Here is a 13,624-nt window from a genome sequence, read left to right as displayed (position 1 = left end):
CCCTCAGGGGGTTGCGAGGTTATTACATGGGGGGTCAAAAGCTATCAGCCTCCACCCCAAACCCCCCTTCGTGGTCAGCATTTATAATGGTGTTAAATGTATAAAAAAGTGTTTTTAATTTATATGGGGGGGGGTCACACTCAGAGCCTTGCTATCTGAAAGTTGCCACCAGTACAAAAGTTTGAGAACCACTGATCTAGTCCAACCCCCTGCACAAAGCAGGACCAATCCCCAACTAAATCATCCCAGCCAGGGCTTTGTCAAGCCTGACTTTAAAAACCTCTGAAGAAGGAGATTCCACCACCTCCCTAGGTAACCCACTCCAGTGCTTCACCACCTTCCTATTTTTTCCTAATATCCAACTGAAACCAACCCCCCCCTGCAACTTGAGACCATTACTCCTTGTTCTGTCATCTGCTGAGAACAGTCTAGATCCATCCTCTTTGGAACCCCCTTTCAGATAGTTGAAAGCAGCTATCAAATTCTCCCTCATTCTCCTCTTTTGAAGACTAAATAATCCCAGTTTCCTCATCCTATCCTCATAAGCCCCCTAATCATTTTTGTTGCGCTCTGCTGGACTCTTTCCAATTTTTCCACATCCTTCTTGTGGTGTGGGACCCACAACTGGACACAGTACTCCAGATGAGGCCTCATTAATGCTGAATATAGGGAAATGGTCATGTCCCTCAATCTGTTGGCAATGCTCCTACTTATACAGCCCAAAATGCTGTTAGCCTTCTTGGCAACAAAAGCACACTGTTGACTCCTACCCAGCATCTCATCCAATGTAACCCCTAGGTCCTTTTCTGCAGAACTGCTGCCTAGCCACTAGGTCCCTAGTCTGTAGCAGTACATGGGATTCTTCAGTCCTAAGTGCAGGACTCTGTGCACCTTGTTGAACCTTATCAGATTTTTTTTGGCTCAATCCTCTAATTTGTCTTGGTCCCTTTGTATCCTATCCCTACCCTCCAGCATATCTACCATTCCTCCCAGTTTAGTGTCATCTGCAAACTTGCTGAGGATGCAGTCCACGCCATCCTCCACGCCATTAATGAAGATACTGAACAAAACCAGCCCCAGGACTGACTCTTGGGGCACTCCGCTTGAAACCGGCTGCCAACTAGACATGGAGCCATTGACCGCTACCTGTTGAGCCCAATGATCTAGCCAGCTTTCTACCCATCTTATAGTCCATTCTTCCAGCCCATACTTCTTTAGCTTGCTGACAAGAATACTGTGGAAGACTGTATCAAAAGCTTTACTAAAGTCAAGGAATAACACGTCCACTGCTTTCCCCTCATCCACAGAGCCAGTTATCTCATCACTAGAAGGCAATTAGGTTAGATAGGCATGACTTGCCCTTGGTGAAGCCATGCTGACTGTTCGTGATCACTTTCCTCTCCTCAAAGTGCTTCAGAATGGTTTCATTGAGGACCTGATCCACGATTTTTCCAGGGACTGAGGTGAGACTGACTGGCCTGTAGTTCCCCAGATCCTCCTTCTTCCCTTTTTTAAAGATGGGCACTACAGTAGCCTTTTTCCTGTCATCCGGGACCTCCCCTCATCACCATGAGTTTTCAAAGAACCTTTGATCCTTTGATCACATACACTCTGAATGCATAGCTTTTGCAAGTTGTTTCTGTGGTGAACTGGCCCACACAGTTCAGAATACATCCAGGGCTAGTCAGAACTGTGTCAGGTGACTTCAGCTCTAGGAGGGGTTGATGATTATTGTAAGTCCTGTCGGAGGTGACTGTTAAATATGCTCCTGAGCCAATTTTAAAGTTAATAATATTGCCATGAATATTCAGTTTCACTCTCCAGGCAGACTCTGTGTCATTGCCAGTGACAGATTGCAGAAAAAATGGCTCTTGAATGTCTGTAATATGAGTCAACTTCCTGACTGCTTTTGAGTAGCAAACATCTGAAAAAGGTCCATATTTCATTCATTTATTACAGTGTGTGTCTCTGGCTGAACATGGATCATCTCTGGGGACATGACTTCTTCCATATCTTGTGCACGTAGGCTGAAATTTGTCCCTCTTAGTCTGGGCATTCTCTCTTCTTGCCTCAGGGTACGTCTACACTATGGGATTATTCCGATTTTACATAAACTGGTTTTATAAAACAGATTGTATAAAGTCGAGTGCACGCGGCCACACTAAGCACATTAATTCGACGTTGTGCGTCCATGGTCCGAGGCTAGCGTCGATTTCTGGAGCGTTGCACTGTGGGTAGCTATCCCGTAGCTATCCCATAGGTCCTGCAGTCTTCCCCACCCCTTGGAATTCTCAGTTGAGAGTCCAGTGCCTGATGGGGCAAAAATCATTGTCTCAGGTGGTTCTGGGTACAGCCTCACCCCTCCCTTCGTGAAAGCAGCAGACAACCATTTCGCGCCTTTTTTCCTGGGTGAACTGTGCAAATGCCATAGCACAGCAAGCATGGACCTTGCTCAGATCAATACCGCAATAGTGGACGTTGTAAACACCTCGCGCGTTCTTGTGCAGTCTATGCTGAACCGGGACCTGCAAAGTCAGGCGAGGAGAAGGCTGCGGCTACGGCAGCACGGCGACGAGAGTGATGAGGACATGGACACAGAATTATCTCAACCCATGGGCCCCTGCACTTTGGAGATCCTGCTGGTAATGGGGCAGGTTCTAGCCATTGAACGCCGATTTTGGGCCAGGGAAACAAGCACAGACTGGTGGGACTGCATAGTTTTGCAGGTGTGGGACGATTCCCAGTGGCTGCGAAACTTTCGCATGTGTAAGGGCACTTTCATGGAACTTTGTGACTTGCTTTCCCCTGCCCTGAAACGCCATAATACCAAGATGAGAGCAGCCCTCACAGTGGAGAAGAGCGTGGCAATAGCCCTCTGGAAGCTTGCAACGCCAGACAGCTACCGGTCAGTCGGGAATCAATTTAGAGTGGGAAAATCTGCTGTGGGGGCTGCTGTGATGCAAGTAGCCAAAGCAATCATTAAGCTGCTGCTACGAAAGGTTGTGACTCTGGGAAACGTGCAGGTCATAGTGGATGGCTTTGCTGCAATGGGATTCCCTAACTGAGGGGGGGCGGCGATAGATGGAACCCATATCCCTATATTGGCAGCGGAGCACCAGGGCACCCAGTACATAAACCGCAAGGGGTACTTTTCAATGGTGCTGCAAGCACTGGTGGATCACAAGGGACGTTTCACCAACATCCATGTGGGATGGCCAGGAATGGTTCATGACGCTCTTGTCTTCAGAAGCACTGCTCTGTTTAAACTGCTGCAGCAAGGGAATTACTTCCCAGACCAGAAAATAACAGTTGGGGATGTTGAAATGCCTATAGTTATCCTGGGGGACCCAGCCTACCCCTTGATGCCATGCCTCATGAAGCCATACACAGGCAGCCTGGACAGTGGTCAGGAGCTGTTCAATTACAGGCTGAGCAAGTGCAGGATGGTGGTAGAATGTGCATTTGGCCATTTAAAGGCGCGCTGGCGCACATTACTGACTCGCTCAGACCTCAGCCAAACCAATATCCCCTTTGTTATTGCTGCTTGCTGTGTGCTCCACAATCTCTGTGAGAGTAAGGGGGAGACCTTCATGGCAGGGTGGGAGGCTGAGGCAAATCACCTGGCCGCTGATTACGCGCAGCCAGGCACCAAGGCAATTAGAAGAGCACACCAGGAAGCGGTGCGGATCAGAGATGCTTTGAAAACGAGTTTCATCATGGGCCAGGGTACGGTGTGACTGCTGTGTTTGTTTCCCCTTCATGAACGCCCCCCCTTTATTGACTCCTTCCCTGTAAGCAACCCACCCTCCCCCTTCGATTACAGCTTGCTTAAGGAAATAAAGTCACTATCGTTTAAAAATCATGTATTCTTTATTAAAAAGTAATTATAAAAAGAGGCAGAGAACTGACAAGGTATCCCAGGTGTGGTTTGGGAGGAGCATAGGAGGGAAGGAAAAGGCCATTAAATACATTTCAATGTAATGACAGCCTTTTGGTTGGGCTGTCCACTGGGGTGGAGTAGGAGGGTGCATGAAGCCTTCCCCCACGCGTTCTTACATGTCTGGGTGAGGAAGATATGGAACATGGTGAGTGGTGAGGGTGGTTACACAGGGGCTGCAGCGGCACTCTGTGACCCCTCTGCTCTTCCTGAAGATCCACCAGACGTCGGAGGATGTCAGTTTGATCACGCAGCAGCTCCAGCATTGCATCCCGCCACCGCTGGTCTTCCTGCCTACACCTCTGATCTTCCTGCCGCCACCTCTCATCTCGAGCGTCTCTCCTATCCTCACGTTCGTCCCTCCTGTCCTCACGTTCACTGACATCTTTCCTGTAATTTGCTATCACGTCCTTCCAGTCATTCAGATGAGCTCCTTCATTGCGGGTTACTGCCATGATTTCTGAGAACATTTCATCTCGCGTCTTCTTTTTCCTCCGCCTTACCTGAGAGAGCCTTCGGGATGGAGTAGGGAGGCTTGAAAAATGTGCAGCTGCATGAGGGAGGGAAAAAAGGGAGAGAAGTATTTAAAAAGATACATTTTACAGAACAATGGTTAAACTTTTTCACAGTGAACAACACTATTCACCTTACATAGCACATGTGATTTGACTACAAGGTCGCATTTTGCATCTTAATATTGAGTGCCTGCAGCTCTGGTGTTACAGATCTCACAGACGCAGGTATGGGCATCAGAATTCAGCTTGCATGCGGCCATGGTAAGCCATTGTCTTTTGGCTTCTCCAGCCTTCATATACACAGTGCCCTCTGATGCTTCTTCCTGTTAACATGCAGCAGCAGAAGCCAACCCCCCATCCAATTCTCTAAGATGATTGCTTTACCCCTCCCCCCACCGCTTGGCTGGTATCATGGAAGATCACTGCTAATCACCCCCCTTTCCGCCCCCCACCGTGTGGCTGGTAGCTGGGACGATTCCTGCTAGCCAAACGCAAAAAAGCTTAGCGCTATCCTTCCTCCCCTCCCCCCGCTTGGCTACTTGCAAGGAAGGATTTCTTTTAAGCAACAGCCCAGTAGGAAAATGGCCATCTCTGTCCCCTAAATTAAATTCCTGAATTTCAACCAGGTAACCATGAACGATATCACTCTGCTGAGGATAACAGAGCGAGATAAAGAACGGATGTTTCTTGAATGCCAGGAATCACCAGGACCATATGCAGCTATGCTTTGTCATGCAATGATACCCAATTACTTGCTACATGCATGGCGTGGTAAAATGTCCTACCATGGTGGACGGAACAAGGCTGCCTTGCCCAGAAACCTTCTGCAAAGGCTTTTGGAGTACCTCCAGGAGCGCTTCATGGAGATGTCCCTGGAGGATTTCTGCTCCATCCCCAGACATGTTAACAAACTTTTCCAGCAACTTTACTGGCCGCGAATGCATCCCAAGCCCTCATGGCAAATCAATCATTAAAAAAAGGTTGCTTCTAAACCATGTTTTATATTTACAAAGGTACACTCACCAGAGGTCGCTTCTATGGCTTCACTGTCTGGGCTAGTGGCTTGAGAGGGCTGGGAGGGTAATTCTGTCTGAAAAAGCTCCTGGCTGTTGGGGCTAATGGAGTGCTGTGTGCTCGCTGCAAGCCCGTTCTCCTCTTCCTCCTCCTCCTCCTCATCTTCCCCCTTCGCAGAATCCTCAGCCATGGTTGAGATTACAACCCCCACCTCGGAATCCACGGACAGGGGTGGGGTAGTGGTGGCGCAGCCCCCTAAAATTGCATGCAGCTCAGTGTAGAAGCGGCATGTTTTCGGCCCTGACCCAGACCTTCCATTTGCTGCTTTGGTTTTCTGGTAGGCTTGTCTGAGCTCCTTAACTTTCACTCTGCACTGCATTGAGTCCCTGGGGTGGCCTTTGGCCATCATAGCCTTGGAAATTTTTTCAAATATTTTTTCATTTCGTCTTTTGGAACGGAGTTCTGTTAGCACTGAATCCTCTCCCCATATAGTGATCAGATCCAGTACCTCCCAAGCGGTCCATGCTGGAGCTCTTTTTGGATTCTCAGGAGACTGCATTGTTACCTGTGCTGATGAGCTCTGTGTGGTTACCTGTGCTGATCACAGCTCCACGCTGGCCAAACAGGAAATGAAATTCAAAAGTTCGCGAGGCTTTTCCTGTATACCTGACCAGTGCATCCGAGTTCAGACTGCTGTCCAGAGTGGTCACACTACGCATTTAAACTGATTTTAGCAGCGTTAAACTGATTTAATGCTGTACCCGTCCACACTACGAGGCCCTTTATATCGATATAAAGGGCTCTTTAAATCGGTTTCTGTACTCCTCCCCAACGAGAGGAGTAGTGCTAAAATCGGTATTACCATATCGGATTAGGGTTAGTGTGGCCGCAAATCGACGGTATTGGCCTCCGGGCGGTATCCCACAGTGCACCACTGTGACCGCTCTGGAAAGCAATCTGAACTCGGATGCACTGGCCAAGTATACAGGAAAAGCCCCCCGAACTTTTGAATTTCATTTCCTGTTTGCCCAGCATGGAGCTCTGATCAGCACGGGTGGCGATGCAGTCCCAAATCCAAGAAGAGCTCCAGCATGGACCGTACGGGAGATACTGGATCTGATCGCTGTATGGGGAGACAAATCTGTTCTATCAGAGCTCCGTTACAGAAGACGAAATGCCAAAGCATTTGAAAAAAAATCTCCAGGCTATGATACAGAGTCCACAGCCCAGTGCTGCGTGACAAGCGTAACGGAAAGCCAAAGAATCAAATGGATGCTCATGGAGGGAGGGAGGGGGTACTGAGGACTCCAGCTATCCCACAGTCCACAGCAGTCTCCGAAAAGCATTTGCATTCTTGGCTGAGCTCCCAATGCCTGTAGGGTCAAACACATTGTCCGGGGTGGTTCAGGGTATAGCTTGTCAATTTACCCCCTCCTCCCACCATGAAAGAAAAGGGAAAAAAATCGTTTCTTGACTTTTTTATGTCACCCTATATCTACTGAATGCTGCTGGTAGACGCGATGCTGCAGCAGTAAAGAGCAGTATCCGTTCCTCTTCCCTCCCCGGTGGCAGACGGTACAATATGCTTGCTATCTGCTGAGTGTCCTGGCTGGCCTCAGGTGAGGCCGGCCGGGGGCACCTGGGTGAAAATAGGAATGACTCCCGGTCATTCCCAGTAGATGGTACAGAATGGCTGGTAACCATCTTCATCATAACAACTGGAGGCTGAGCTCCATCAGCCCCCTCCCTTTCATGTGTAAAGAAAAGATTCTGTACTGCCTGGACTATCATAGCAGCGGGATGCTGGGCTCCTCTCTCCCACATCGCTTAATGTCCTGCCTGGACTAATAGCAGTTGGAGGCTGCCTCCTCCTCATTTTATCTCACTAATAAGTCAGTGTTTCTTATTCCTGCATTCTTTATTACATCATCACACAAATGTGGGGGACACTGCCACGGTAGCCCAGGAAGGTTGGGGGAGGAGGGAAGCAATGGGTGGGGTTATTGCAGGGGCATCCCCCATGAATGGCATGCAGCTCATCATTTCTGCGGGATCTGACACGGAGCAGCTGTGCTCTCTGGTTCTCTGATACACTGGTTCTCTAGTACACTTGCCCCATATTCTAGGCAGGACTGACTCTATTTTTAGATACCATAAAGGAAAGATTGACTCAGGGAGTCATTCCCATTTTTGTCTTTGCGCCCCCAGCTGACCTCAGCCAGTGGCACCCATAACAGCAGCAGACGGCACAGAACGACAGATAACTGTCATCTCAAATGGTGCAGCAGACAGTACAGAAAGACTGATAACCATCTCTGCTGTCATGCAAAGGCAAATGAATGCTGCTGTGTAGCACTGCAGTATCGCCTCTGTCAGCGGCATCCAGTACACATATGGTGACAGTAAAAAAAAGCTGAACGGGCTCCATGATTGCCGTGCTATGGCATCTGCCAAGGAAATCCAGGGAAAAAGGGCGTGAAATGATTGTCTGCCGTTGCTTTTTCGGAGAAAGAAATGACTGACAACATTTACCCAGAACCACCCGCGACAATGATTTTTGCCCCATCAGGCACTGGGATCTCAACCCAGAATTTCAAGGGGTGGGGGAGACTGCGGGAACTATGGGATAGCTACGGAATAGCTACCCACAGTGCAACGCTCCAGAAATCGACGCTAGCCTCGGACCATGGACGCACACCGCCGAATTAATGTGCTTAGTGTGGCCGCGTGCACTCGACTTTATACAATCTGTTTTACAAAATCGGTTTATGTAAAATCGGAATAATCCCGTAGTGTAGACATACCCTTAGTTTACTTCTGACACAATGCCATGCTGTTGTATCAGATACAGACTGGCTACAGAGCTTACTTCTGAGGGAGATATGCATCAGATGTGTTCATCTAAAGATTCTTTAGTGCTCTGCTAGGTGTGGCTGAGGATAGTTTAAATAAGTATTTTACACACAGCTCTACCCAGTGGCCAAATAGTACTATATATTTTAGCATTCCAATCTACTTGAAGAGTTGTAGAACTCCTAGTCATGAGCCTGATTGGCCCATGCTTTTAAAATACATACACTTCATAAACTTACCTTAAATTCATTCCTGACACTGGCACCAGAACCCTTTCCCTTGGGGCAAGAGGAGAAGGTGCCACTAAACAAAGAAGGTGCCACTCTGATCCCACCAGAGTGAATGTGGAGCGACTCCACTGAAGACAATGGTGTAAATCCAATGCAAGTGAGAGCAGAAACAAGTCAAATATTTTTAAGGGAGGCATTTGGCTCTAAAGGGACTATAGCTCCCCAAATATGCAACCTGTTCCTTATGGCCCATACGGGCATAGGGAGCACTGTGGCTCATGTTCCACTAAAACTATTAAAAGACAGAACCTATTTTCAGCATTTCTCATTGTGCATGTGAAGGCGGCAGTAGAGAACTACTATGATCCTTTAAGGTTAGGGAAGTTAGATAAATGCTAGTGAAAAAACATTTAATTACAGAAGTATTAGCAGTGCTGCTACCATGCACAGTGCAGTGTTTGTAGATCTCTATCTAGAGATGGTGTCTGCTGCTGAGAGCAAGGTCTTGTGGATTATGACTCCTGCAATGTATTTATAGATTCTAAGGCCAGAAGCAACCAGTGTGATTATCTATTCTAGTCTGCCCCCTGCATAATATGGGCCATAAAAATTCTCTGAATTACCTTCTGTTTGAACTAGAGCAGATCTTTTAGAAGACCATCCAATTCTGATTTAAAAATTGCCAGTGATGGAGAATCCACCACAACCCTTGGTAAATTGTACCAGTGGTTAATCTGTTAAAAATAAGCACTTTATTTCTGGTCCAAATTTATCTAGCTTCAACTTCCAGTCATTGGATCTTATTATATCTTTGTCTACTAAATTAAATAGCCCAATAGCAAATATTTGTTCCCCAAGTAGGCACTTCTAGATTGAGATCAAGTCACTGCAATGTTTATTTTACATCTTTTTAGCTTTTTAATCAAGATGTCATGCACTATGAAGTCTAATGCTTTACAGAAGTCTAAGGCCTGGTCTACACTAGTCTGTTATTTCAGAATGAGCCAAGTTAATTCGAAAAAAAAAAGGTTCCATCCACATGACCAAACTGTTTTTTTTTATTTAAAGGACTCTTTAATCCGATTTCTGTACTCCACCTCAGCAAGTGGAGTAGCGCTTAAATGGAGATCACAATCCTGGGTTAAAGGTATTGTGGATGCAATTCGATGTTATTGGTATCCAGGAGCTATCCCAGAATGCTCCCTTGTGACCGCTCTAGACAACACTCTGAACTCCAATGCACTAGCCAGGTGGACAGAAAAAGCCGCAGAACTTTTGAATATCATTTCCTGTTTGGTCATCATCAGCACAGTCCTCCATCACAGGTGACCATGCAGAGTCCACCATCGCAGGAGATCACGCAGTCCTGAATTCGCAGATGAGCTCCAGTATGGTCCGAACGGGAGGTACTGAATCTCACTGCATGTTGGGGAGACGAGTCTGTTATGGTAGAACTACGTTCCAAAAAAATGAATGCAAATATGTATGCTAAAGTCTCCAGGGCCATGACGGAAAGAGGCTACTCCAGGGACACAGAGCAGTGTTGTACAAAAATCAAGGAGCTCAGGCAAGTGTACCAAAAAGTCAGGGAGGCGAATGGGTGCTCTGGGTCACAGCTCCATACATTCTGCTTCTACCATGAGCTGCATGCAATTACGGGGGGTGACACCACCACTACCCCACCATTGTCCGTGGACACCTACAAGGGGGGAGCTGCATGGAGCGAGGAAGAAGAGTCATTGGAGGATGAAGAGGAGGAGGAGGAGGACACAGTGCACAGGTGGCAAGTGGGGAATCCTTTCCACCCCCCTAGCCAGGAACTGTTCTTAACGCTGGAGCCAATAGCTTCCCCCTACTCCCAAGGCGGGCTTCTGGATCATGACCCTGGAGAAGGTACTTCTGGTGAGTGAGAGCCTGATCGGAACCACACGGTGGGGGGCGGGGGGAAACCCAGCCGCGCTGGACTGTTTGTGTTTAGTTTAAAGGGCTCATCTCTGCTCAGAGCCTCACTGGAGCCACGCGGGGGTGGAGGAGTGTTGTGTGAAGCGATCATCCCAGAAAGCCTGCAGGCCCTCCTTTTATATGGCAAACTCACCAGGCATTGCTTGCTATGGGAAAGGGGGCCCAGCAGTTTGAAAGCATTGAAATGAATGTAGAAGAAGCAGAACCCAGCGTGCCCCTAGGCTGCCTGCAAGCTGAATTCTGTTGACCGGCCATGTGTGATGGCTTACTTACATCAAAGTGTCCTCTTTGTTCTCTGAAATGTATCTTTTAAAATATTACCCTCCCTTTTTCTCCTCCCGCAGGCACAAATGTTCCAACACAGCCCCTATCTACTCCGTCCCAGAGGCTGGTCCTGATTAGAAGATGGAAAAAATGAACTTGGGATGACATGTTCTCTGAGCTCATGCAGTCCTCCTGCACTTATATGGCCCAGCTGAATGCATGGAAGCAAACAATTGCAGAGTCCCGTAAAGCATTACAAGAACATGAAGAGAAGAGGGACGCACACGATGAGAGCAGGCAGGATGCTATGGTCAAGCTCATGGGGGAGCAAACTGACATGCTCCGCTGTATGGTGGATCTAATGCGGAAAAGGCAGCAAGACCACGTGCATCTGACGAAGTGGGTATTCACCCACGAAAGCTCATGCTCCAAAACTTCTGTTAGTCTATAAGGTGCCACAGGACTCTTTGCTGCTTTAGCAAGACCATAGACTGCCTCTGCAGCCCCTGTATAACCACCCTCCCTCCTCCCCAAGTTCCATAGCTTCTTCACCCAGACACCCAAGAACACGAGGGGGGAGGCAACGGAGACCCACACACTCAACCCCAGAGGATTTCCCAAGCAGCAGAAAGCTAGCATATGCGAACTTTTGATTTGGTTTCTGGACTTGTCCTTCCTTTCTCCTCCATCCCCCTAGCCCAACCACACCCTTCCCCCCTTCTACCTTTGGATTTCTGTCAATGTGTTGAGCAACAAATAATAAAGAACAGTTTTTAAACAATTTTGACTTTATTTCCTTTCATATATATAGGGGGCAGGTAACTTCAAGAGAAACAAACACAGCTGTCACATCGTACCCTGGCCAGTCATGAAACTGGCTTTCAGTGCTTCTCTGATGCTCAGCATGCCCTGCTGTGCTCTTCTAATAACCCTGTTGTCTGGCTGTGCGAAACTGGCTGCAAGGCCAGTTGCCTCAACCTCCCACCCCGCCACAAATGTCTCCCCGTTGCTCTCACAGATATTGTGGAGCACACAACAAGCAGCAATTACAATTGGAATATTGGTTGTGCTGAGATCTAACCGAGTCAGTAACTGCACCAGCATGCTTTCAAATGTTCAAAAGCACATTCTACCACCATTCTGCACTTGCTCAGCCTATAGTTGAACTGCTCCTTACTACTGTCCAGGGTGCCTATGTGCTGCTTCATGAGCCATGGCATTAACGGGTAGGCTTGGTCCCCAAGGATAACTATAGGCATTTCAACATCCCCAAAAGTAATTTTCTGGTCTGAGAAGTAAGTCCCTTCCTGCAGCTGTTCAAACAGATCAGAGTTCCTGAAGATGTAAGCATCATGCACCTTTCCCGGCCATCCCACATTGATGTCGGTGAAATGTCCCTTGTGGTCCACCAGTGCTTGCAGCACCATGGAGAAGTACCCCTTGTGGTTTATATACTGGCTGCCCCGGTGTGCCGGGGCCAAGATAGGGATATGTGTTCTGTCTATTGCCCCACTGCAGTTAGGGAATCCCAGGGCATTAAAGCCATTCACAATAGTCTGCACATTTCCCAAAGTCACTATCCTTGATAGCAGCTGGTCAATGATTGCGTTGGCTACTTGCAGCACAGCAGCCCTTACAGTAGATTCGCCCATTCCGAACTGATTCCTGACTGACCAGTAGCTGTTGGGCGTTGCAAGCTTCCACAGTGCAATGGCCACTCGCTTCTCAACTGTGAAGGCTGCTCTCATTTTGGTGTCTTTGCGCTTCAGGGCAGGGAACAGCAAGTCACAAAGTTCCATGAAAGTGGCCCTACGCATACGCAAGTTTCACAGCCAGTGGGAATCATCCCAGACCTGCAACACTATGCTTTCCCACCAGTCTGTTCTTGTTTCCTGGGCCCAGAATCGGCGTTCCACGGCATGAACCTGGCCCAACGCCATCATGATCTCCCAATTGCCACATGCCATACTTCTATGAACGTCTGTGTCCATGTCCTCATCAGTATAGTAATCACACTGTTGTTGTTTCCTCGCCCAGGTTTGCAGGTATTGCACATACTGCTGGATAATGTGTGCGGTTTTACAATGGTCAAAACTGCAGCGGAGATCTGAGCGGGCTCCATGCTTGCTGTGCTATGGTGCCTGCAAGTGTAATCCTGGAAAAAGAGTGCAAAACGTAGGAGACCTGTTCGGTTCAAGATGACCGATAAAAGGCAGTAAATGGTTGTCTTCTGTAGCTTTAACGGAGTTGGGAAGCTCGGTAGAGCTGCAAGAGAGGGAGAGCAGAGTTTGTGGTGGAAGCGTGAGCAGAGTTTGTGGCAGAAGCTGTGTGGCTCAGGTCACGATGGCCAAAAAACGGCATGGAATTGTTGCTGTCTGTAGCTTCCACGGGAGCCCAGGACTGACAACATGGAAAAAGCGATGGAAGCTGTGTGGCTCAGTTCACAATGGCCGAAAAATGGTGGGGAATTGTTGCCTTCTGTAGCTTGCATGCGAGCCCAGGACAGACAGCATGGAAAAATTAGCTAGCGATGCAAAAGCAGGAGAGCAGAGTTTGCGGAGCAAGCTGTGCTGCTCGGTTCACGGTAGCCGAAAAAAGGTGGGAAATGGTTAGATAAAAGAGTAGATAGAAAGATGAGAGGACATGCGAAGTGGATTGATAGTACCAGGAGACAAGTGGGGCACGCACTGCACCGTCTGCTGGCAGTATGGCGTCTGCCGTAGCTTTCACAGATGGAGGAGCGAGTGACAGCACACATCCAGAAACACTCATGAGAATGTTTTTGCCCCATCATGCACTGGGAGCTTAACCCACAATTCCAGTGGGCAGCAGGGACTGCGGGAAAGCTT

The 13,624-nt window shown here is 48.2% G+C and overlaps 1 long non-coding RNA gene across 1 annotated transcript; it reads right to left on the bottom strand.

Annotated features, from left to right (window-relative positions):
• Positions 1–3,714: 3,714 nt before the first annotated feature.
• LOC127053376 (uncharacterized) lies at positions 3,715–5,531 on the bottom strand. Its single transcript, XR_007775019.1, has 3 exons — positions 5,476–5,531; positions 4,441–4,487; positions 3,715–4,218 (listed from the first exon to the last, which is right to left on the bottom strand). It is a non-coding gene; the product is annotated as an uncharacterized LOC127053376 (long non-coding RNA).
• Positions 5,532–13,624: the final 8,093 nt, after the last annotated feature.

Source organism: Gopherus flavomarginatus, chromosome 6, assembly GCF_025201925.1.
Source record: "Gopherus flavomarginatus isolate rGopFla2 chromosome 6, rGopFla2.mat.asm, whole genome shotgun sequence".
NCBI classification, from domain to species: domain Eukaryota; kingdom Metazoa; phylum Chordata; order Testudines; family Testudinidae; genus Gopherus; species Gopherus flavomarginatus.
Note: the sequence above shows the minus strand (reverse complement) of the source record. Positions and strands in the feature narration are given on the sequence as shown.